This window comes from Saccopteryx leptura, chromosome 5 (assembly GCF_036850995.1).
Source record: "Saccopteryx leptura isolate mSacLep1 chromosome 5, mSacLep1_pri_phased_curated, whole genome shotgun sequence".
NCBI lineage: Eukaryota > Metazoa > Chordata > Mammalia > Chiroptera > Emballonuridae > Saccopteryx > Saccopteryx leptura.
In genome coordinates, this window is record NC_089507.1 from 94259460 (window position 1) to 94283261 (window position 23802).

Here is a 23802-nt window from a genome sequence, read left to right on the forward strand (position 1 = left end):
GTAAAAAAATATATGAAAAACTGTATGCCAAAAATTAGATAATTTAGGTGAAATGGACAAATTTTTTGAAATATATAATCTTTCAAAAATCAATCTGAAAGAGTTAGAAAACCTAAACAAATGAATTACAGCAAATGAGATTGAAACAGTTATCAAAAAACTCCTAACAAAAGTCCTGGGCCAGATGGCTTCACAGGCAAATTTTACCAAATATTCAAAGAAGAACTAACTCTTATCCTTCTCAAGTTATTTTAAAAAAATCAAGAGGAAGAAAAACTTCCAAGCTCCTTTTATGAGGCGAGCATAATCCTCATTCCAAAACCAGACAAAGACACTACAAAGAAAGAAAACTATAGGCCAATATCCCTGATGAACTTAGATGCTAAAATTCTCAATAAAATAGTAGCAAACTGGATCCAGCAATACATGAAAAAAATCATACATCATGATCAAATGAGATTTATTCTGGGGATGCAAGGCTGGTACAGTATTCTCAAATCAATCAATGTGATTCATCACATAATAAAGGCCATCTATGACAAACCCACAGCCAACATCATAATCAATGGGCAAACATTTTTTAAAAATCCCCTTAAGCCCTGGCCGGTTGGCTCAGCGGTAGAGCGTCGGCCTAGCGTGTGGAGGACCCGGGTTCGATTCCCGGCCAGGGCACACAGGAGAAGCGCCCATTTGCTTCTCCACCCCTCCGCCGCGCTTTCCTCTGTCTCTCTCTTCCCCTCCCGCAGCCAAGGCTCCATTGGAGCAAAAATGGCCCGGGCGCTGGGGATGGCTCTGTGGCCTCTGCCTCAGGCGCTAGAGTGGCTCTGGTCGCAACATGGCAACCCCCAGGATGGGCAGAGCATCGCCCCCTGGTGGGCGTGCCGGGTGGATCCCGGTCGGGCGCATGCGGGAGTCTGTCAGACTGTCTCTCCCTGTTTCCAGCTTCAGAAAAATGAAAAAAAAAAAAAATCCCCTTAAGATCAGGAACAAGGGTGCTCCCTTTCACCACTCATATTCAACATAGTTCCGGAAGTCCAAGACACAGTAATCAGACAACAAGAAGAAATAAAAAGCATCCAAATTGAATAGAGGAAGTAAAACTATCATTAGTTGCTGATGTTATGCTACTGTACATGGAAAACCCATGTCTCAGTCAAAAAATTACTGGACCTGATAAATGAATTCAGCAAAGTGGCAGGATATGAAATTAATATTCAGAAATAAGTGGCATTTTTATACATCAACAATGAATAGTCTGAAAGAGAAATTAAGAAAACAATCTCCTTCACTATTGCAATAAAAATAAATAAAGTACCTAGGAGTAAATTTAACCAAGGAGGTTAAAGACTTGTACTTATAAAATTATAAAACACTAATAATAAAAATCAAGGAAGATACAAACAAGTGGAAGCATAGGAAGAATATAAACATCATTAAAATGTCTATACTATCCAAAGTCATCTATAAATTCAATCTAATTCTTAGTACAATACCAATGGCATACTTCAAAAATATAGAACAAATATTCCAAAAATTGATATGAAACCAAAAAAGAACACGAATAACCTCAGCAATCTTGAAAAAAAAGAATAAAGTGGGTGGTATCACACTTCCTGATATCAAGTTATACTACAAGTCCGTTGTACTCAAAGCAGCCTGGTACTGGCATAAGAACAGGCATACAGATCAAAGGAACAGAATAGAGAACCCAGAATTAAACTCATGCCTTTATAGTCAATTGATATTTTACAAAGGAAGTAAGAGCATATAATGGAGTAAAGACAGTCTCTTCAATAAATGGTGTTGGGAAAATTGGACAGGTACATGCAAAAAAATGAAACTAGACCACTAACTTACACCATTCACAAAAATTAACTCAAAATGAATAAAAGACTCAAATGTAAGTCATGAAACCATAAACATCTTGGAAGAAAAATAGGCAGTAAAGTTTGATATCTCTCGTACTAATATTTTTGCTAATTTATCTCCACAGGCAAGTGAAATAAAGGACAGAATGAACAAATGAGACTACATCAAACTAAAATGTTTTTGCACAGCTAAAGACAATATGAACAGAAGAGAAAGACAAACCACACAATGGGATAACATATTTGCAATACATCTGATAAAGGGTAAATAACCAAAAATTTTAAAGAACTTTTAAAACTCAACACCAGGAAGGTAAACAATCCAATGAAAAATGGGCAAAAGAAATGAATAGATACTTCTCCAAAGAGGACATACAGATGGCCAATAGGCATATTTAAAAATGTTCAACATCACTAATCATTAGAGAAATGCAAACTAAAACCATAATGAGATGTCACCTCACAACTGTCAGAGTGGCACTCATTAACAAAATAACCCATATTAAGTGCTGGAGAGGATGTGGAGAAAAGGTTACCCTCCTGCATTGTTGGTGGGAATGCAGAGTTGTGCAGCCACTGTGGAAAACATATGGAGATTTCTCAAAAAATTAAAAATGGAACTGCCTTTTGATCCAGCTATCCCACTTTTAGGAATATAACCTAAGAATACCAAATCACTGATTCAGAAGAAGAAATGCACCCCCATGTTTATTGCAGCATTGTTCACAATAGCCATGATCTGGTAACAGCCCGTGTCCGTCAGTGGACGAATGGATTAAAAAGCAGTGGTACATATACATAATGGAGTACTATGTGGCTGTGAAAAAGAAGGAAATTTTACCTATTGTGACAACATGGATGGACCTGGAGACTATTATGCTAAGTAAAATAAGCCAGGCAGAGAAAGAAAAATATCATATGACCTCAGTCATTTGAGGAATCTAATGAACAATGTGAACCGAGGATCGGAATAGTGGCACCGATGGGGATCAAAGGGACCAAAAGGAAAGCGATCAGAGGGAAAAGGGATGAGAGGATGGGATCAGAGAAGGGAAAGAGATTAGTGAAATTATATATACATAACAGTGTTTTAGAGAGCAGGACAGCAAATCCTGGAGGGAAGGGGGAAAGGTGTCGGGGGGAGGTGGCAAAAGGGGTGCTCAGGGGAACAAAAGGGTGAGGGAGGAATATATTTGGTGACACACTGTAATCTATGTAAATACAATAAATTAAAATCAATAAAAATTTAGAAAAGATAATTTTATTTATAGTGTTTTTATATCTGAAACTATGACCTATACAAAGATGTAATGCAATCATGCTATGTGACATAAAAGAGTTAAGACATTTAAACACACTAAAATTTGACTCTACAATTGAGTAATGAAGGACATATTATGAATGTGCTTTCACTTTAAGATTTTATTGAATCCATATATTACCTATTTTTACAAGTTTATTGCTAAAACATATTTCTAATATAAAAGTATGCTTCTAAAATGAAACATTAATTATATAATTAGAAAGACTTAAAATGCTTCTTTGGTAGGACAGAGAAGCAAGAGAAAAGAATATGTATAACCTCAAGCTATGTATATTTAATATAGTCTCTAAGATAAAGAGAAATTAATAATATAATTTAAACATTCTGTAATGTTTGCTCATCTTTGTTCTAAGGAGAATGATTGATATTCATGTTAGCATGCTATGAGTTAAATATATATATATGTATAATCTAGAATAAATTTAAATTATTATATCTAAATTACATCATGTATTCATTTTTTCAAAAGCAACAGATATTTAGTGTTGTATTATGTCTTTAATTTTCTATTTTGGTATATAAAAGAAAAATAATTTAGCTTTGCTATAAATTTTTATTAATTGTAATTTTTCATGGCTCTATGTAGAAAAATATTCATCATCTAATGCAAGTATTTCTTAATTTTATATATTTAGATAGTGGCAAACTAGGTACATATTACATCATCTTCTTCCAAGACTAAACTGGAATTATAACTAAATTTAAAAACAATTATCATAAAAACCCAGCTCAGGACTAAATGAAAAAAATTCTTATAACCAGGATTCACATAGGAAGCCACGTTGAGACTGGTAGAAAAGGCAAAGATGTGTAAAGGGCTAGCCCTGCTCCTATGGGTGGTGGCTGAGAGATAGCTCATCTGTGTGGGGAATTCTTCCTGAGAAGAGAAGGACCTAAATACCAGGCCAGGCTCTCCAGTCTAGACCACCAAAACCTAAAAGAGGCTCTCACAAAATAGCATTCATTTGTGAAAGACAATGAGGTTTCTGTCTGCCAGAAAGAGATGGGTGTCCACTGAGATATGAGCACCCTCTTAAATAGCCAATGCACAAAATCTCATTCGTAGCCACTTACCCTGGGCTCCAGCAGAAGAAACGGTAAGCAGACTAGAAATGTGTGAGGGGAGACTGAGGTTGGTGCTCTGGGGAGACACACTGTAAAGGATAGCCACCAGGACCCCTGTGCTAAGTCATTCTCCAATATTTATCTTTCTTGAGTGAAGCACTCCTCTCTGTGCAACATCATGGGAGAAAACAACTGTAATACTCTCTGGAATCTTTCTAGTTTCATCCTGCAGAGATTTGGCTGGGGAGTGGAGGTCTGGATAGACTTGAGTGGGTGACAGTGAATCAGTTGTCTGGCCTTAAGTTGGGAACTCTTTCCCCTACTTTTCCACGAATCTGTTGGTGCTCCCCCTTTACAGGAGATTCAGTGAAACCACTGTCCTGGCTGTTGGCTGGCATGATGTCTGGTCTCCAGAGAGTCCTCTCACCCAATTTCTGCTGGTTCTATCCTGCTATGATTGGGAAAAAGAATTCGAGACAGACCAAGATCACTGGCTCTGGGGTGGAGCAACACTCACCACCTTTCCTAAAACCTGACAGGTATCTTCTCTAGAGGGGAAATACACTTGCCCCATACTCCTGACTCTACCAGAGGATCTGTCAGTGGCCCAGTCTATCATGTACCCAGCAGATCAGCAGATGGAGGTAAATCTCAGGGTGCTTTGGGTCTTTTGTTGACCTGCCCTTGAGCCTAATGCTGGTAAGAGTCAAGCTTGGTTTCCAGCTTGGTTCTACTGTGTGTACCTAAGCCCAGCAGAGGTAGCCAAAAACAATGGATCACTTATAGTTCCAAACAGGTTGCTGTGGGTCAGTCACAGGCTCTGTCTCATAGGCTCTGCACAATGTTTTCTCCTAAGAGGCTCAGAACAAACACACTCAGTATCCAACTTCAGACAACATCAGAGCAGGATCCAATTAGCTTTACAAACAGCATATCAAAGGATGAGCTGGTCAGGCACCAAACCCAGCTGAGGTGAATTCTGTTTCCTGTAGTCAGCACCAGCACAGCAACTTGCACACATTGAGACAGAGTCTCACCGTCAGCCAGCCTGAGGTTTGCTCCATGCACAATCAGCCCATAACAATCAAGACGCAATTACAAAAAAGAGGGTCTATATAAACCACAAAAAGGACATTCCTGCCTGACCAGGTGATGGTACAGTAGATATAGCATGGGACTGGGACACAGAGGACCCAGGCTCAAAATCTGGAGGTTGCTGGTTTAAGCGCACACTCATCCAGTTTGAGCAAGGCTCACCAGTTTGAGCCCAAGGTCACCATTTTGAGCAAGGAGTCTCTCAGTCTGCTGTAGATCTTTGGTCAAGGCACATATGACAGTCAATCAATGAACAACTAAGGTGCCACAACGAAGATTTGATGCTTCTCATCTCTCTCCCTTTCTGTCTGTCTGTTCCTATCTGTCCCTCTCTCTGACTCTGTCACAAAAAAAGGACATTCCCAGAGCACAAAGCTCAGGTGATCAAGGAATCAACACCACTGGACCCACTAGAACATCTACTGCACAACTCCACCCAGAAAGACTGGGAATCATAGTAGATCTATTTAGTATAGAAACAAACACAAAAAGGCAGCCAAAGATGGGAAGAAAAAGAAACTGGCTTCAAATGACAGAACAGGAGAAATCTACAGAAAGAGAGCTAATTGAAATGGAGATAAGTAATTTAACGCATATGGAGTTCAAAGTAATGTTATAGGGATATTCAAGGAACAAAAGAAAAACTTCAACAAAGAGAAAAAAAGCAAATTATAAAAAGGAATGACTCAGAAGTAAAGAATACAATATCCGACATCAAGAATACACTGGAAAGAATAAAGAATAGGCTGGATGAAACACAGGACTGAATCAGTGATTGGGAAGACAAAGTAGAAAAAAAAACACAATTTAAACAACAAAAATAAAAAATAATTAAAAAGAATGATGATTGTTTAAGGAACCTTTGAGATAACATGAAATATAAGAGCATGTACCAGAAGTATAAGAGAGAGAACAAAGGATTGAGAAGCTATTTGAATAAATAAAGACCAAAATTTTCTCTAAATTAGTGAAGGAAAGAGACACCCAGGTCCAGGAAGCCCAGAGAGTTCCAAACAAGATGGACTCCAAAAGGCCAATTCCAAGACTCATTATAATGAAAATGGCAAAAGTTAAAGACAACAAGGAAAATTTTAAAGCAGCAAGAGAAAAGCAGTTAGTTACTTATAAGGGAGCTTCCATAAAGCTGTCAGCTAATTTTCCAACAAAAATATTTCAGGCCAGAAGGAGTTGGCATAATTTAGTCAAAGTGATAAAAAGCAAGGACCAACAACCAAGGTTACTATACCCAGCAAGGCTATTATTTAAAATTGAAGTAGAAATAAAGAGCTTCCCAGACAAGAAAAAGGTAAAGGATTTTGTTACCACCAAACTAGTATCACAAGAAACATTAAAGGTCCTATTTAGAAAGAAGAGAAGGAGAAAAAGAGGAGGAGGAGCAGGAGGAGGAGGAGAAGGCAGCACAGAAACATAGTTAAAAAAATAAAATGGCAGTAAATACATACTTATCAATAATCACTTTAAATATAAATGGTTTAAATGCTCCAATCAAAAGACATAGGATAGCTGAATGGATAAGAGAGCAAGACACATATCAATACTGTCTACAAGAGACCCACCTCAGAACAAAAGATATACATAGACTGAAAGTGAAGAGACGGAAAAATCTATTTCATGCTAATAGAAATGAAATACAAAAGCTGGGGTAATAATACTTATATCTGACAAAATAGACTTTAAAACAAAGGTTATAGTATGGGACAAAAAAGATCACTACATAATGATAAAGGGAGAAATTCCTCAAGAGTATATAAACATTGTAAATATTTATGCACCAGTACGAGCACTTAAATATATAAAGCATATTTTGATGGACATAAAGGGCAAGATCAACAGTAATACAATAATAGTAGGGACTTTTAATTCCCCAATAACATCAATGGATAGATCCTCCAGAGAGAAAACAACAAAGAAACAGCAGTCTTAACTGATATATTAGATCAACTGGATTTAATAATATCTTCAGAGCATTTCACCCCAAAGCAACAGAATACACATTTATTTTCACATGCACATGAAAAGTTTTCTAGGTTAGACCATATTAAGATGCCTAAGAAGTCTCAATGAATTTAAAAGGATTAGAATCATGTCAAGTGTCTTCTCTGACCATAATGTTGTAAAACTAGAAATCAATCACAAGAAGAAAACTAAAATGTACACAAAGACATGGAGGCTAAATAACATGTTACTAAACAATGAATGGGTTAACAATGAGATCAAGGAACAAATAAGAAAATACATAAAAACAAATAAAAATGAGAACACAATAACCCAAAATCTATGGTTAACAGTAAAAGTAGTCCTAAAAGGGAAGTTTATAGCATTACAGGTCTCAAGAAACAAGAAAAATCTCAAATGGAACAATCTCACCTTACACTTGAAGGAACTTGGAGAAAAACAAAAAACAAAGCCCAAAGTGGGTAGAAGAACAAAGCATTGCAAGAATGTATTACGAACAACTATATGCCAAGAAATAGGATAATCTGGATGAAATGGGTAATTTTCTAAAAATTTAAAGTCTTCCAAAACATAATCAGGAAGAAATAAGAATCTAAATAGACAGATTACTACCAATGAAATTGAAGCAGTAATCAAAAAACTCCCAACAAACAAAAGTCCTGGACCAGATGGCTTCACAGTCAAATTTTATGAAAAATTCAAAGAAGAATTGACACCTGTTCTTCTAAAAGTATTCTAAAAAATTCAAGAGGAAAAAAGACCTCCAAGGTCATTTTACGATGCCTGTATTATTCTAATTCCAAAACCAGATAAGGACACTATCAAGAAAGAAAATTATAGGCCCATATCCCTGATGAACACAGATGCTAAAAATTTTAAAAAGATATTGACAAACTGGATCAAGCAACACATTAAGAAATTATACACCATGATCAAGTGGGATTTATTCCGAAGAATGCAAGGATGGTTCATCCACAAATCAATGAACATGATACATAAACATAAACATGATACATAAACATAAACAATGAAAATCACATGATCATATCAATAGATGAGAAAAAACATTTGATAAATTCCAGCATCCATATATCTTAAATTTTTTTCAGCTAAGTAGGAATAGAAAGAACATACCTCAGTGAAGAAAGGCCATATATGAAAAACCCACAGCCAACATTATACTCTATGAGCAAAAACTACAAGCATTTTTTCTCTTAGGATGAGAAACAAGATAAAAATGCCCACTATCACCACTCTTATTCAATATAAATACTACTTGAAATATTAGACACAGCAATCACACAAGAATAAGAAATAAAAGTCACCCAAATTGGAAAGAAAAAAGTAAAACTGTTATTATTTGCAGATGACATGAGGTTGTATGTAGAGAATCCTCAAGGTGCCACCAAAAAACTAGTAGAACTGATAAATGAGTTCAGTACAGTAGCAGAATATGAAATAAATTATCCAGAAATCAGTTTTATTTTTATAAATTATTATGATCTATCAGAAAGGTAAACCAAAGAAATAATACTATTCACAATTGTTTCAAAAAGAATAAAATACATAGGAATAAATTTGACCAAGGCAGTAAAAGACCTGTATTCAAAAAATTAAAAGATATTGAAAAGCCTGACCTGTGGTGGCACAGTGGATAAAGCATCAACCTGGAAATGCTGAGGTCGCCGGTTTGAAACCCTGGGCTTGCCTGGTCAAGACACATATGGGAGTTGATGCTTCCAGCTCCTCCCCCCCCTTCTTTCTCTCGGTCTCTCCTCTATTTCTCTCTCTGTCTCTCCCTCTCCTCTCTAAAATGAATAAATAAAAAAAAGATATTAAAGAAAAAATTGAAGAAGATACAATTTGAAGCATACACTGTGTTCATTAAAATGTCCATATTACTCAAAATAATTTATAGATATAACACAATTCTTGTCCAAGATACCAATGGTATATTTTACAGAACTAGAGGAAATATTCCAAGTATTTATATGGAACCACAAAAGACCCTAAAGAGCCACAGCAATCTTGAGAAAGAAAGACAAAGTTGAAGAAGTCCTGCTACCTGATTATTACATTATGCCACAATGCTATAGTAACCATAACAGCATGGCACTGCTGTAAAAAATAGACATTAGATTAATGGAACAGAATAGAAAGCCCAGAAATCAACCTATGCTTATATGGACAGTTAATATTTGACAAGGGAAGCAAGAAATTAGAATGGGGTAAAAACAATCTATTCAAATAAATGGTGCTGGGACAATTAGACATATGCATGCAAAAAATGATACTAGGTCACCTTCTTACACATACAAAAGAACAAATTCAAAATGAATTAAAGATCCAAATATTAAACACAAAACTATAAAAATGCTAGAAGAAAACATAGGTAGTAAAAATCTTGGACATATCTTGTAGTGATATTTTTTCAGGTATATCTCCTCAGGCAAGAGAAATGAGAAAAGGATAAACAAATGAGACTATATCAAACTAAAAAGTTTTTGCACAACTAAGGAAACCATCAACAAAATAAAAGACAACTGAATGAATGGGAAAACATTTGCCAATACATCTGATAAGGGATTAAGATAAAAAAATTATAAAGATCTTTTAAAACTTGACACCCAAGAAACAAACAATCCAATCTAAAAAATGAGAGAAGGACCTAAATAGATACTTTTTAATTTCTATTTTTAATTTATTTTATTTTTTTTAGGTGACAGGAGGAGAGATAGTGAGGCAGACTTCCACATGCACTCCAACCAGGATCCACCAGACAACCCCATCTGGGGCAGATGCTCATAGTGCCTGAAGCTGATGTGCTCCAATGGAGCAAAGCTCAATGCACCAGGGCACACTTGAACCAATCGAGCCACTGGCTGAGGGGGCAGAGAGGTGGAGAGAGAGAGAAGTAGGTGGTCACTTCTCTTGTGCTCCCTGACTGGGAATTAAACCCAGGCTGACACTCTATCCACTGAGCTACTAGCCAAGGCCTAAATAGATACTTTTCTAAAGAGGGCATACTGATGGCCAATAGACATATGAAAAGATATTTAATGTTACTAATCATCAGAGACATGCAAATTAAAACCACAATGAGATATTACCTCTCACTTGTAATAATGGCTATCCTCAATAAATCAACAAAAAACAAATGCTTGCGAGGGTGTGGAGAAAAGGGAACCCTTGTGCACTGTTGGTGGGAATGAAGATTGGTACAGCCACTATGGAAAACAATATGGAGTTATTTCACAAAATTAAAAATGGAACTGCTTTTTGACCCAATGATCCTACTTCTGGAAATGTACCCTAAGAATCCTAAAACACTAATTTAAAGAAATATATGCACCCTTATGTTCACTGCAGCATTATTTACAATAGCCAAAATTTGAAACAACCCAAGTGCCTATTAGACGAGTGGATTAAAAAACTGGGATACATTTATACAATAGAATACTACATGGCCATAAAAGAGAAGAAAACCTTACCTTTTGTGACAGCATGGATGGACTTGGAGATCATTATCCTAAGGGAAATAAACCAGTCAGAGAAAGACTGTATCATGTGATTTCACTCATATGTAAAATCTAATGAACAAAATTATAATAAGCAAAATAGAAACAGACTCATAGAGAGCAGGCTGACAGCTGTTGTGTGGGGGTGGAGGGTAGGGGGATAGAACAAAAAGGAACAACAACCAAAACCTCATGGACATGAACAATATGGTGTGTAGAGGTATGTTGTAGACTTGGGCTCTTGAAATCTATATAATTCTGTTAACCAGTGTCACCCCAATAAAATTTAAAATAAAAAATCTTAAATGTTTAAAAAATATTGGCAAAAGAATTATCATTATTTTATAATAAAAACACACAAAATTCAGGTGATTTGTGTAAATATCTCATCATATTGAATGGTCAAACTTAATTTTTCATAATACATATTTTTCCTCCACAGTAATCCAGTGTTTGTAGATGTAACAAAGTAAAGCTGAGAGATTTTGAGTGTCATAAACTTCTTAGCAGAATCTTCTGGCATCATAATTTGTTGACTTTTAGTTCTAATTGGTTCATTTATTTAAAGATGACAAAACAAAGATGTTATAACTTGTTGATATTTTGCCTTCAATTATTATTGTCCTTTTTAAAATATTAGAATATAGTGTTCAGGAATATTTGTTATAATCCTGTCTCTGAAAATATTTCCCCAAGGCAATATTCAGTTTCAAATTATAGTGATAAATTTGATGAAAAAAAAGTGATATTCTAAGATGGTTAGTCAATTGGTTATTCTGTGAATAGTACTTTTTTTCTTAATGTCTTAGTAGTTCTGTAAGAATAGCCAATAAAAAAAGAATAGATAAACTAGAAGCAAAATATTAATGTACCAATTCATATTTCAAGTTTTTTCCATACTATGTGAGAGTTGAGATAAAAAAAAACGTACAGATGATGTGTTGTAGAATTACAGACCTGAAACTTGTATAATTTTTTTAACCTGTGCCACCCCAATAAATTCAATAAAAAGACAAATTAAATAAAGGCTGATTTTTAAAACATTCCACAATCACTAAATATACCTGTTACTTGAGTCCCTGTCATTTGACACAGCAGTGGGAAGTAAGTAGTTTGTTATCTTCCAAAAAGATAGTTTCTGTAACTTAGTAAATTTCTAACTATTTTTTAAAATCTGTTTTCATAAAACTTTTCTAATCTAAGTATGGTTATGTTATTTTTTAGAGTTGAGATACGTGAACAAAGAGTGTGGTGAAAGGATCCCATAATAACTAGTTAAAAAGTAAAAATTCCGTGAGCCAACTATTTGTGTTAGATGTGCCTTAGTCATGGCTCAAATCTCATTGAGACCTCTTGCCAAAGAACAGGTATCTATTCCTTTGGTTTTAAGTGTTAGACACTAGCCCATGATTTCATGCCCCTCGCTGAAGTCTCCTCCCACTTTCTCTCTTCACCTTATCAAACTCTTGGAAACCATGTGAGATGGAGGGGGTAGTTCTGCAGGAAGAGAAAGAAAATAATGGCAATTAAAGAGAACACAAAGGGCTTGGCATATTAGAGAACTCTAAACATATTTTCATGTCTATCATCATCTATCTATCTATCTATCTATCTATCTATCTATCTATCTATCTATCTATCTATCATCTATCTATCATCTATCTATCATCTATCTATCTATCTATCTATCTATCTATCTATCTATCTATCTATCTATCTATCTATCTATCTATCCATCTATCTATCATCTATCTATCTATCTATCTATCTATCTATCTATCTATCTATCTATCTATCATCTATCATCTATCTAGTCTATCATCTATCTATCATCTATCTACCTACCTACCTGTCTATCAACTAGCTATCTAATCCATCTCTGTCAATCATACTTCAAAAAGCTCATTTTTAAATTCTGCTTCAGTGAGTCTGCCTCCTGTTGATAGTGTTCCAGGACTTGTAGTTATAACCAAGCCCTGTCATATTGAATATTGTGATTTCTTCTATTTGATCCTGACTTGACTCACCAGCCACCTCTCTCCTACTGTCTCATTTTCTGAAAAGATTAATAAAAAACATTTTAAGTTTTCACATGAAATGGCAATAATTTTCAAGGACTTAAATTATCTATACCTTTTCGTTTCAGCCACTATTTTAAATATAAAATTATTTTGCTAGCATCTGTTTGAATATAGAAACAGTGAATACCAACGTGTTCTTAATGTTCATTAAAGGTAAATTTTCTAAAAAAAAAAAAAGTTAAATTTTCTGATGTTAAATAGTCATTAAAATTGCATAGGAGGTATTTTCCTAAGAAGAATACAAAAGTTAACATTCAAATTATACATGAAAAGAAGTGTTTTCATTAAAATATCGGATATATCAAAATAAAAAAGGTAAAGGGATTTAGCAAAGGAAAAAAACTCATAGATACAGACAACAGTGTGGTAATTACAAGAGGGAAAGGGGGAGGGTACAAGAAGGAAAGGAGGGATAAATAGTGATAGAAGGAGACTTGGCCTGTGTTGGTGAACAGACAGTACAATGTACAGAAGATATATTATAGAATTGTACACCTGAAGCCTATGTAATTTATTAACCTATGTCACCCCAATAAATCCAATAATATATGTAAATAAAAATAAAAAGATAATACTATTAGAAAAGAATTAAATCATAATGATCTTACATGAAATTCTTAGTTTATCAAATATTTCTTTTACTTTTTAAAATAAGTATATTATCAGGGTTCAAAACTAATAGTCTAATTAGCTAAGATTTTGAGATATTTATTATAATCATTTTTGGTCTGACAAAATTTTGATTTTAAATCAGGAATAGCATCCTTCTGAAAGTTTATCTAAATCTAAATTTTTTAAATGAGTTGGAGTAATCACCTACTCCTTTGCTTCTTATAAAATAAATATCAATACTTATTTGATGCTTAATAAATTAATTAAAAAGCAAATATTGTCATATACTTTTCTTCTGTAAAATGTATTTTTCTCCCTTTGCTTGTACTGAATAGAGTAAAGGAGACATATTTTAAAGATAAAAAATATAAAGTATTCTTTAGGAAAACCCATTATTATTGCTGATTTAATTATTGCTGAGTTGTTCAGCTGATTTAATTATTGCTGAGTTTCTCACTGCTTGTGTCTACTATTCAGAGATACAAAAATTTCAATGTATTTTTATCATAGCCTAAATCACTGTTAAGGATTACTTTGGAATAAAATTCAACAGTTCTGATGTGACATAGAACAAGACTCATACCAAAATGATACTTTCCTCGTTTATAAAGGATGTTTTCACTTTTTGAAGTTGGTCTTCAGCTAGAAATATAGAAAGAAGTTCACTTAACATGAGTTATTTAGCACAATTTAATGAAGAAACTGGTTCAAACAAGGCTTTTTGAAATAAATATTTTTTTCTGAGAAATAGTTTCTTTATAAACGATATGTTTATTTTAAAAAGTTTTGAAGGTTATTTGAAGATATTTTATTTTTCTACTTTTCAATGAATTTTATCTCAAACATATATCATAAAATTACAAACTATTTGAAATGGCCTTGTTGTGTAAATTGTAAATGTATTTTTTCAAAATATCAAATTTAAATACTCTTACATAGGGTACTATGTATTTGAGATCAGTATTTTTAATTATAAAATTCATAAATTAAATGAAACATCTCTATTCTTTTTCAAATTTTCTTTCCCATATGTCAAAGAAAAAACAACTTCACCAAATTATGTATTATAATATTTTTTAGCTGCAATCTACAATACCCAGTCTTTGCAGATTCTGGCAGGAAGACACGGAGATATGAACTTGCAGGTCCTAGAAATTTTACTTTTCCTGTAGGTACGTGTACACATTTCATGAAATTCAGAGCATTCTCAGGAACAAAAGTCTTAGGAGATCCTAGGACCTTCAGTATTAATTGTAGGCATTATGGAATGCTATATTGTGTAAGCAGTCATGAAAAATTTATATTAAAACAAACAGCAAAATCAAAATATACCAAAATAGGCTGCATCCCTGATATATTGCTTATTTTTTAAAATAAGCACTAAACTCTTTGGTTTTATCTCACATGCAATCTAATCAATCTTTTTAAGACTCATGTCTTAAATAGGAACATCCTTGTGTGGTTATTTATGAATTGGTCAAATTTGTTTTATTACACTAATCCCACTTGATGCATTTTCCAAGTATTTAATATATTTCCAAATATTCAAATATTAAAGATACTTTGCTTAGATATTAAGATGTGAAATAAATGTATTTAGAGGATGCAAACAGTTGATTTATGTGTCTAAATTAAAATTATTTTATTTTGTTATGAAATTAATGTATAAGGTAAAATTTTATCCACAAATCCAAATATTTAATACTTATATGATTTATAGAGTTTTTTAGTTCTTAGTAATTAAATATGTATGCTTATTTTGAATCCAGTAGCACACTCTGTTACTTGTATGGAATGCTTGGATTATGATGGAATGTTGAGATGGACTGGTGTTGAAATAAAGAAAACTACTCCAAAAGAATAGCTAGAAAGATTTCAAATGTTACGAATTGTTTTTTGGCTTTGAAGTGTGCCACCTTTAATACATGTGTTGGTCTTATATTGTCTTTATAGGGTATTATACTTAGTCTAAGTGGTTACTGCCAAATCCATCTCCCTTTTTTTTCTGAAATGATTTAACTGTAATAAGAAACTTGTTTTTCTTTTCTCCCATTTACACTTTTTCTGCACAATTTTGCTTTATTCTTTAACCCTTTCTACCCAAATCCAAATAAACTATCACGACTTAGACTTCAAAGCAAATTTTTTTAAAGTCCAGTTACTTGAAAGAAAGGGTAACTTATTTGTATGCTATATATAATTTTTATTCTTCTAAAATAAGGTACTTTAATAATTTGAGTTTATTTCTGAAATGTGGGTGGAAAATTGATTTAAAATACTTTAAAATGAATGATGCAATAAAAGTTTATTTTATTCTAGTTTATCCAGATGGGTTAAGTGGCCTAAAATAACAACAACCACCAAAAAACTTGAGTGTTAAGATTAAAATTTGTTATAAAAGTAAAACACTAAAAGTTTTTGGACTTATTTTGTAAATATAGCAGTGTTTTTAAGTTTGTTATCAGAATATCATTTACAGAACTAATAACTATAAAGTATAGGTGTATAATGTAAAATCTGAGCAAATATGGTTAAACTCTTGGAAAACAATAACCAGTATTAGGCAGCAGGAAGCTATCCATATATACTTCTGGAAACTGAAGATGGTAGATCAAGGTCAATCACTGCAAAAATAATTCTCATAAACTTTGAAATTTATTTGCCATTATTTTTTAATATAACTTAATTTTTATTCAATATTCTCACGAGATTATCATTAACCATTAATAAAAGAAATGTAATGCTTGTTTTAACAATAAACCAAGAGGATGTTTAGTATAATTTAGATATTGTCATCTGAATTTCTCTCCCCCCATATGTATATAGTTTTCCTTTCTTTCAAAATTTGAGAAGAAAAGGAACATGAATTGAAGACAATACTTTTTACACTTATTACTTGATTGACAAGGACATCTCCTTACTGGTTTGGGACTTGCCAATAATTTTCAAAATCAAAACAGATCTTTTCTTTGCAAATAATCTTTTATAATTTAGTATTTTCTAATAGCAAATATATAAACATATTAATGACCAGATTATTAAAAATCACTTAAAATTACATTTTTTTCTCCATAATGACCAATGCTTGTTTTTTCTTTAGTGGTTAGCAAAATGCCTTGTACACAATAAGAGTTTAACAAGTTTATTTTGGTAAGAAGAATACAAATTACTGTGCAAAGCAATTAGGTATATGACAATTATTCTGTTGTAAAGTCTGAAAGAAATTTCATATAGCCTATCACTGGAGGTACTAACACAGTCTACATTAAAAAAAATCTGTGAATCATTTTAACATTTCTAAAATAAACTAAGGAAATCCAGCTGGTCTGTAGGTGATTTTTATCTATGTTAAAGTCACCTCTTCAGGTATGTATGTGTGTTTCCATATACACATACTTAATACATACACGTAAACATACACACACACACACACATATATATAGTGTGCATATATAGAAAGTAAATACATGCAGAAATAACATACATTCATATGAAGTTAATCATGTTCTCTGTTTAACATGCTGGTTTCATGGATGCTTAATTTTTCTTATTTTTGATTGATCTCCAATTGGCAGTGTCTCCCAGCACTTGAGATCTAGTAAGTTTTTTTCCTCCCAAAACCTCTTTGTCAAGTAGCTAATGATCTGTTAACAAACACTTAAATAAGGAACTCTCTATATACAGGAAGCCATTTGTTAATTCTTTTGTGATGTGAATAATTACATTCTAATTTATCTGTTTTCCAAGTTATCTGGCTTTGATAACTTTGATTGATTTATCAGGTACTCCTGGTCTTTGAAAATCTTGAAGAAAATTCTATAAGACTAAAAAACACATTGGATGAAGTAAGAAATATGTAATTAATAAAAACACAGTGCTCACTTAGGATCACACTGATCATGGCCAATCAGAAAATTCAAAGTGAAGAACTGGTCAATGCAATGATGTACAACAATTCTTATGATTCATGAGAATTGATTATGGAGATATAGATAAATGGGTAATACTTCACATTTCTGACCAATATAAAATCAGTATTATTTGAGAAATTTATTTTTCTTCTTCCCTTCCCACATTTTTTATATTTATAAAAATGTTTATTCTTAAAAATAATGTGTAATTAAACTGTAATTATATATATTCAGTGTACTTTAACATCAAATTTTAGGGGGGAAATTTCATAGTTTCTATCACTGGAGGAACTAACACAGTCTGGCTTATAAAAGCCTTTATAAATACCAATGGTTAGAGTAATTGAAACTTAGAAATACCTGAGGTAGTTTCTGTGAAAATCATGAAAATTAAGCAATGAGATAATTTTAGATATTATTAAATATTTGTATTTTCTTCCTCTATAATAAAAATAATGACCTAAACTCTTCAGGTATCTATATTTTCTTAAAAGTACAGTATTTTAAAATCTTTTGAATTTCATAGATAAAAATATGAATTAAAATGACAAAGTATGGTAACTATAAAGAAAAGAAGCCACACCTTATTTCTTTATACATTTTTGGGCAGTTTTGTTCAAAGGCTGTATGAATTTGAAACCCAAAGTACACAGGCTAAACATTGTGGTTAAATTTAGAAGAAAAATGCAGAATTTTGTTAGAATGTTAAATTATTAATCATTGACTTAAAATTTTACATAAATTCAATATGGTATTCAATTAAGGTTAATAATTTTATTCATCTATATTTGACTAATGTTTTTTTTTGGTGGGGGGCTTGGTTGTTGAATGTAGTCCTTTGTTTTATGAAAGTGATATTGTCTTATTAAGTAAAATTAATCTCTTGTTTTGCAAGAATAAAATATACTTATTTATATAGATATTTTGATACACAGTAGAACCGTGTTCTGCAAAGGCCATATGGAACTCTAAGTATAAATTATTATAAAAACTTTTATTAAAGCCTTGAACATATATTATAAAATAAGATAATTTTTAAATTTTTTCAAAGAACATTTATTTTTATATGTGTGGTTTTGAAGCTTTCCTAAAAAAAAACCTAAATAAAAAAAAGAATATTCTACATTTTGTGTAATAAAGTCTTAAGATATTCTAAAATGTGAAATTAGTCAAAGCATGTTTGAGCTAACATCTCTGAATTTAGTTTATAACTGAAAAAAAATACTTTTAATAAACATTCAACTGTCATCATTAAAATGCTATAAAATACTTTAAGTAGAAAATTTAAGATATATTTTCTACTGTAGTATTATTTTAGTGATGTGTCCTTTTCACCCATCTTTTTGTGCAGTCATAAATTTTATAAGCAAGTGTTTGCATTTTAGATATGATCTCTAAATTTTGTTTTCCTACTTGCATAATATCAAGGGTGTGTCAATAACCTGAAAAATAAGATTTGGTTGAAAATAATCCACTGAAATCCCAATAAAGAAATCAGGGAGAATAATGATGACAATAATAAATTATTATTTTATTCATTCTTTTTATCTTAATGCCACAAATTTTTTTCTGTTCAAATCCCTTGATTAAGATCACTTGCTCCATTCAAAAAAAAAAGTCTTTCAAAAATACAGGAAAATTCAAGTAAATAAATTAGATCAAAAATTTTGATTTGGTTCTAGAATTGTAAAAGTCATTAGCAATTGTTAGAGTAAGATTATAGAATAAGATTATAAATATAGCATAAACCTATAGCTGTCGATTTCTTACTATAAACTGTACAAGAGGATCAAAAGGTTTAGACTGTTGTTCAATATTCCAACTTTATAACTCTCAGTAATAAAGTGGGTAATGTTTTACTTTTCTCATTTCAGTACATAATAAATTTAATGTTTTCAAAGGTGATTTTTTTTGTTGTTTATGGATATAATACAGACTGTGCTTTGTAGTTATATTTTGCATGCCCCCACTATAGAAAATAGAAAGGTTATGTAGTATTAGTATAGCAAGTTAAGATTGAAAAGTCTATCAAAAAATTTAAAATGCTAATGTGTTGCACATGGTTGTGGTATTAAAAAGTCTTTTTTGGCAGGCAAAAAGGTTAGAAACAATGACAAGGACAGGATCGCTAGGGAACTCGGTGCTATACTAGAATGCAGTGACTTCAGTGATAATGTCAATCTATATGTTTTAAGGATTAAAATGGAATCTTTTGCTTTTGTTTAGCATATTGAAAGGTACAAAGATTTCCCATTTTATCATTGCTGCAGATTACATTAGTAAATTAACTTTTCTTTCTGATCCTCTATGAACACCTTGTTTCTACTTTTTATGAACATTAAAACACTTCTTAGGGCACAAATTTATGGTCTCATGCCTTTATTTTCTAGAAAGTTGATCATGATGCACAGCAATGTATTGTGACATCCCCGAATATGAGACCTTCACTTAGTATATTGTTGCTTTATTGAGAGACTTTACAGTTCAGTTTGTCATTCCTGGATTCAATTAATTTCATTTCAGCATACTTAATATATTTATTTTCTCTCATGAAAAAGCATGTTTTTAAATTTTATATAATTTCTCAAATTCAAGAAACACAGAATAACTTCATGAAAAGTGTGATTTCTTAGATCATAGATCCATAGATTATGAAGGTTTTGATGTGTGTTAGCAGTTATTTTACTTATTTAAAAATGTTTTTTATTGATATGATTACTTATTGATAACAATGCCATGTGATGATATTTGTGTCTAATCTAATATACAAAACAAAAGCTTTGGTTAGTTATTGATTAAATTGCAAAAGTGCAAGTGCAATCAGGTTTGTGTTGTATAGAATAGAACTTACTTTATCAGTCACATTCATAACCTTTAAAGAGCCTTAAATAGTACATATGAAAAACACATTCATATCAAGTTCCCCTTGGGGATTTTTTCTTTGGTTTACAAAAATTTTATTAAAAATTGGCATTGCAAATAACATTTTTCATAACTATATGTAGACCTGTTAAAATTTTTATTAAAACTGGAGTTCGGCCTGTTCCTTTTCATCATTCTATCAGATATTAAACTCCTGCAGCAGCTGTAGGAAATAGAGAAAGGGATTTTCAAAGGGATTTGAGTCTCCCTGTCTCTGTGCCTTTAGTGATCATATTATCATAACTATCACACATAACAAAGCTCTAAATCTGTAATTCAGATAAAATAGCCAGGACTCTGAAATACAAAAATCCAAACATATGCCGCAACTTTTTTTTTTCAATGCTGGCTCCTTTAACATGGATTTTGTAAACTTGGAGAGGCATTCAAGAGATTTTGTATACGAACAGAAGCTAAACAATATTGTATTAGTATGTCTGACAGAGATTTAATTAGAGGTATTTTCATACTTCCAAACAGTTCCATTAAAAGACCATGCCTGCATGTTCTAGCAAATTATGATCAAACTTCTAAAGGTTAATAAGAATGAGACTAGATGCTTGTTTTGAAGCAAGATTTGTTCTACGACTCAGAGCCTAACTCTTCAACAGGGTCTGAGTTCTCTCTCAAGACCATCAATTTTTTAAACACAGTGTTAAAAATGGTGTGTAACCTCATAATTCTTTTGTGAATTAAATAAGTTAAAGACGAGGGTAATAAAATTAATGAAAATTAGACAAAAAAAATTATAAACATTTTTTCTTCACATTTATAGGACAAACTTATAACAATATCTATATGAAAAGGATTTGTGCTATAAAAAGTTAGAACTCTCATAGAATTTTCAACTAGTTCATAAAATAAGCAGCTGTATGTATGAATATATTTATTGTAACAGTGCCTTCTGCTGGTCACACCTTATTTATGATGTAAGTAAATACACTGAATAGTAATGAAAACTTGTTTTTATCCTTAAGCATTCTTGTATGTATTTATTGCCATGGTGTAAGTATTTCTATGAATCACAACCTACATGCATAAAAAGATAATGTGTTAGATATTAACACATTTTATTTTGTTATAATTTAACAGTAACTGACCGTTTTTTAAAAGTTCTTTTTAGAGAGAAAAGCATTTCTTAAGTAACACAATTTGAAATGTGGAGTATTTCCATCTATTTATTTTTATGTTTTTCTAGTTTTTCTTGAACTTGATCTTGTACTCATTGACATTTTTATTTTTAACTTTTCAGTCATACTGTGTCTAATTAAAACTAGGAGAATAATTATAACTATCAATATCTATAAAATTTGTGAATTATGAATCTCATTTATAAATTGAGAAATTCTGCAGAATTTAAATATAATTTATCTCACAAAATATTTAACAATATTAGGTGAAAATTACATACGGTTATTTTAGGTAAGAAGGCATAACAAAGATAGTTGGTTTTAAATTGCTATGAAAAAGAATAAAAAAGAGAAGCATATATAATCATGAAGAGAGGTTGTATTTAGCTAGTGTGCTATTAGTATTTAATTATTTTAGTATACCATAAAAATGTGAGAAAAATCTATTTGTGAACCCACATTATTTTCATTTTCATTTTAAATAATATTTAACAAAGAATAGACATAGACAACTGTAGACTAATTGTTCTACCAAAATATTCCTCTATTAATTTTACATAGAAATAATTTATACTGAATGAGTTATCTTGTTGAAATAAGCTTTTAAAGAAATTCTGAACATGGGCATTTGACTATCTGTAATAAAATTAAAATCTGTATGGTGGAAAATATTTTACTTTGTTTTCTTAAGTCATTAAATTATATTTTTATTGCCTGAAGCAATATTTTAAAGCTTTATTCCTCACAAATTAACATCTTGAGTATGTGATAAAATCCATTCTATTTCATTACAAAAATTACTTCAATAAGGACAACTTTCCTAGAAATATTGTAAATACTCTGCGAGCGCTTACTCGTGCTAACTTGAGTAAAATCAGCGACACATTCTGAAATATAAATGCCAACAGGACCAAATTATTAAGATGCTCTATTCAGAATTTGAATAATGCATGTGACCATAGATTTTAATGAAGAAAACACTATATTTTGATTTTTCAAAAGCTATTTATTTCAAATGAATAATCTTCTCTAAGAGTGAATTATTATCATTAACATTATGTGTTAACATGGATGGAAGAAAAATAAGGATTAAAAACACAAGGTCCAACATTTTTAGAAGTGTTACAGTGTGATTTCAATCAATGCTGAAAAAAAATTACTAGGGAAAAGAGGGAGAAAAATAGCTGTCAATGATTAAAAGGCTCTATTTTAGGTTTATAGCCCAGAATCATCACCCCTACATGTGTGAAGAAATTGCTCATCTGCTTTATAATGCTGGCATTGGTTTTGTTTATCAGGTAGTATCCATAACAAGAGTAGAAGTTTTCTCAGTAAAATTTTATTTTTTGGTATAAAGTACATATGTTTTCACAAACAAGTGTCTAGTTGCTATTTATCTATGGGTGACTATTTCCATATTATTTGTGCACAGTTACACTTGCATAGAAGCACCCATGAATAATAAACTGTGGAAATGTGTGCACAAGGACACAGAAAGAGACAATACATGACAGTGGGCAGTTAATGCACTTTCATTTCCATGAGTTAGGGATAATTGCATAATTCATGAATGGCAGAGAAAAGTCACAAGTGTGAATTGCATATGGGCAACTTAATATATGTTTAATGGTGTTCCTACCATGCTAGTTAAAGAATGCATTTAAACTTATATTAATTGTAGTTTGGAATGAAATCATTTTAAGTGGCATATCAATAGAAATAAAATTCTGTTCAGCATAATGTAATTCTTTCCTAATAAGGATAGAATATTTATAACCAGTATATTCTGTTTTGCTTAATTTGCCATTACACTGAGTTTTTATATCTTTGTGTTAACTATAATTTGGTTATATTTTATTTTATGCAAGGTACTAATATAAACAAAATTTTGTTCTTTTTAATTCTTTTCAAAATTATCTACTGCCATCTCTTAAGCTGTTAAATTCACCAAACACATTCAGGTCATATTTATTCCACGTTTAACATAGACATTGTAATGAGAATAGTGATCATTAGTTAATATTTCAGGCATCTCAGTAGTTTCTTGAGATGTACAATAAATGTGATTTCCTATGATCTTGTTCTTTTTTCGTTGATAGATTTAAATGACAGTACTCAGTAATTAAATATTCATTAAGAAATATTTTCTAGTATTATTTAAATAGTACAGACAAATGAAGTAAAGATGATTCCATGAGAAAAGCAGTGGATTTACAAATTAAAAAGGATTTCTGAAACAAAGTGCTGTTTTATCTAATAATAACACAGTGTTGTTGTGTGGACTGGGTACTTCTGTATT